Source organism: Saccopteryx leptura, chromosome 3 (assembly GCF_036850995.1).
Source record: "Saccopteryx leptura isolate mSacLep1 chromosome 3, mSacLep1_pri_phased_curated, whole genome shotgun sequence".
NCBI lineage: Eukaryota > Metazoa > Chordata > Mammalia > Chiroptera > Emballonuridae > Saccopteryx > Saccopteryx leptura.
The window spans coordinates 146,903,108-146,907,236 of record NC_089505.1 but is presented as its reverse complement, the minus strand read 5'-3'; the positions used below and the strand labels follow the sequence as shown (position 1 = coordinate 146,907,236).

The window sequence follows — 4,129 nt, the reverse complement described above, 5'->3', positions numbered from 1 at the left end:
CGGGACTCAATACAACTTTTGAAAACAATTCCTTAATGAAAATAAAATTATCCAGTAATACCTGGCATGATGTAACATGGCTTTTTCAAGTAGACTGAGAAGATTTAGAGACAAACAAGAGGGGATTAAATCTCTAGAAAGGGAGAAAAAAACATATATATTGCTATAAATTTGCCATACCAAACAACCCCACATTTAGTTTGTTTGCAAAATACTATACAATAACATAGCAGAAAATAAAATGTTATAAAGCTACTTTTATATTTCCCGATATCCTAAATTGCTAATAGAGACAATGAATGCCAAAGCTTTTGTAATAATCCCACAAATATAAGCAAATTCATGGGCATCTCCAGGAGATTTGAGACAATCAGGCTATATAGCTCAATTGCATTTTTTTTCTTCTTTTCATCATGTCTTTTTCCTCAAATCAAATCTTATGAATAATTTGAGAGTCTGATTTAATACAATCTGATTTCTAATGTTTTGGGCATTAAAGTATGTCTGATGTCTAGCCTGTACTTTATCCAGACTAATAAAAAAAAAGGGGTACTTAACCATTTTTACTCACATTTTCTTGTTTGTTTTTAAAATAGATTACATTAAGTGTTATATTAGAAGCAGAAGTATAAAAAATGTTAAACTATTTTTTTTCCTTGCACTGAAATTTAAAGATCAGATGTATTTGAATTAAATAAATATTTTTCTTAAACTTCATTTTGGAACTAACTCAAGTGTAAAGAAATTAAGAGTAATACAAGAATTTAATAAAGGGGAAATAAATATATACTTACTAGATTAATCAGGTTGTAGGTGGAAAGTAGACACCATCCAAGTTCAACAAATACAATTTAATATAAATAATTGCTAACGAGGGATTGAAGAACTGAAATACCAAAATGCGAACTATACTGAGGTGTCAGAAGATAGCAACTACAGGAAGCAGCATGAGCCCTATTCTGGGAGAATAAAAGGAAGAGTTCAAAATTAAAATATAGAGGCTTAAGGGAAGGCTTTCATACAGTTGAAATTTAGATCTTTAAGAAAGGTCAATGCCCTGTGGGTCTGGAATACAGACCTCTGACAATAAGTTGGTACCTATGTCCCCAGGAGACTTCAAGCCAGGTTTAGTAAGTATTAGAGGGGAAATGTCAATTGGAATCAACTGCCACAGTGAATAAGTGTTGATGGGTGTCACTAACAGGAGCAGAAAGCAAGTAGAAAGGATCTAAGAGGAGAAAAGCTTTCTTCCCACTGAAGTATAGTCTCCTTCCTGTGTCCTTCATTAAAATAGCCTAACAGAAAGGCCAGCTGGCAAAGCAGAAATAAGGTCTCCCTGTCTCAGATCTATAGTTCCAGCAGTGATTGTAGGAAGATGAATTTGAAGCTGAAAGAAGGGAAGATATTGTGACCATTTTGCCAGTACTCAACTTAGATAAAATGGGAAAATTCTTGTAAAACACAAATATCAAAGCTCACTGACAAAAGAATAAGTAATCTGAACTGCCCTATTAGTACTGAGGAAATTAATTTTGTAATATAAAACTTTCTACGCATAAAACTCCAGAAAGATGTAACTTCACTGATGAATTCTACCAAATGCTTAAAGAATAATTTTCTTCACAATCTTTTCCAGAAAATTAAACAAGAGGAAATTCTTCCCAGCACATTCTATAAGGCCAGCATTATCTTTATACCAAACAAAAAAGAAGTTAAAAATAAAACTTCAGGCCAACATTTGTCATGAAGATAGAGACAAATATTCTTAACAAAATGTTAGAAAATCAGTGTTAACAGTGTATAGAGAAGATAATATAGGATGGCCAAGTGGGGGTTGCCCATAATTATCTTAACATTCAAAAATAATATGTCAATGTAATTTACCATTATCTGCCAACTAAAAATGAATGAACATAGGATCATTCCCAATGAACAGAGAAAAAGCATTTAACAAAATTCAATACTCTTTCCTATTAAAAACTCAACAAAACAAGAATAGAAGGGAATACACTTAACCTGATGAAGGACATCTTTGGAAAACCCTGTTTAACATTATATTTAATGATAAGAAATTAAATGTTTTTACTCTAAAATTAAGAAGACAACAATGCCAATTCTCACTACTTTTTTAATCGTGTGCTAAAAGATCCAGCCAGTGCCATACTAAAAAAAAGAAAAAATATATAAGTTACACAGTTTAAAAAGAAAATGTAAAACATTCTTTTTCACAAATAGCATGTTGTTTCTTATAGAAAACTCACTGCAGTATGCAAAACTAAAAGCTACGGAAATTAATATGTAAGTTTATCAAGTGTGCAGAATACAAGATCAATATACAAAAGTGAATTACATTTCTATGTTCTAAAAATTAAAAATTTAACAAAGCAATATGAGTTATATTAGCTCAAATAAAAATTAAAATACTTAAGACTATACTTTCAGGGATCATTTCTATAGTTTGTTACTAGAGAGGCTTCTCTGATCGTGTAGAGTACCCGAAACCATGAGGAGGAGTTGCAGTGTTCTCTCCTGAGCGTGAAGCTGGCTTTCGGTGTTGCTTCTGCAACTGCCTTTTGCCATTGATGACCGTTCTTCTCTTCCTTTGGGAGAGTAAGAGGGAGAGAGCGCAGTCTGAGTGGTAGGAAAAAAAAAAAAGAAAGAAAAAAAAAATTAAAATACTTAAGGATATATCTGCCCAAAAAAATGTAAAACCAGTATCCTAAAATTATAAAAATGCTGAGAGAAATATAATAAGACCTAAATAAATGAAAATCTATACAGATGTCCCTTGAACAAGATGGATTTGAATGGTGTGAGTCCACTAAAAGTGGATTTATTTATTTTTTTTTAAATAAATTTTTATTAATGGTAATGGGATGACATTAATAAATCAGGGTACATATATTCAAAGAAAACATGTCTAGGTTACCTTGTCATTAAATTATGTTGCATACCCCTCGCCCAAAGTCAGATTGTCCTTCGCCACCCTCTATCTAGTTCTCTGTGTCCCTCCCCCTCCCCCTAACTCTCCCCCTGTCCTCCCTCCCCCCACCCCTGGTAACCACCACATACTTGTCCATGTCTCTTAGTCTCATTTTTATGTTCCACCAATGTATGGAATCATGTAGTTCTTGTTTTTTTCTGATTTACTTATTTCACTCCTTATAATGTTATCAAGATCCCACCATTTTGCTGTAAATGATCTGATGTCATCATTTCTTATGGCTGAGTAGTATTCCATAGTGTATATGTGCCACATCTTCTTTATCCAGTCTTCTATTGAAGGGCTTTTTGGTTGTTTCCATGTCTTGGCCACTGTGAACAGTGCTGCAATGAACATGGGGCTACATGTGTCTTCACGTATCAATGTTTCTGAGGTTTTGGGGTATATACCCAGTAGAGGGATTGCTGGGTCATAAGGTAGTTCTATTTGCAGTTTTTTGAGGAACCACCATACTTTCCTCCATAATGGTTGTACTACTTTACAGTCCCACCAACAGTGAATGAGGGTTCCTTTTTCTCCACAGCCTCTCCAACATTTGCTATTACCCGTCTTGTTGATAATAGCTAATCTAACAGGGGTGAGGTGGTATCTCATTGTAGTTTTGATTTGCATTTCCCTAATAACTAATGAAGCTGAGCATCTTTTCATATATCTGTTGGCCATTTGTATCTCTTCCTGGGAGAAGTGTCTATTCATGTCTTCTTCCCATTTTTTTATTGGATTGTTTGTTTGTTTGTTGTTGAGTTTTATGAGTTCTTTGTAAATTTTGGAAATTAGGCCCTTATCTGAGCTGTTGTTTGAAAATATCATTTCCCATTTAGTTGGCTGTCTGTTTATTTTGATATCAGTTTCTCTTGCTGAGCAAAAACTTTTTATTCTGATGTAGTCCCATTCATTTATCTTTGCCTTCACTTCTCTTGCCATTGGAGTCAAGTTCATAAAATGTTCTTTAAAACCCAGGTCCATGAGTTTAGTACCTATGTCTTCTTCTATGTACTTTATTGTTTCAGGTCTTATATTTAGGTCTTTGATCCATTTTGAATTAATTTTAGTACACGGGGACAGGCTGTAGTCGAGTTTCATTCTTTTGCATGTGGCTTTCCAGTTTTCCCAACACCATTTGTT

General features: G+C 33.7%; 1 non-coding gene across 1 annotated transcript; it reads left to right on the top strand.

The window, feature by feature from the left end:
* Positions 1-2,426: 2,426 nt before the first annotated feature.
* LOC136401796 (small nucleolar RNA U3) lies at positions 2,427-2,640 on the top strand. The gene has a single exon (XR_010750761.1). It is a non-coding gene; the product is annotated as a small nucleolar RNA U3 (small nucleolar RNA).
* Positions 2,641-4,129: the final 1,489 nt, after the last annotated feature.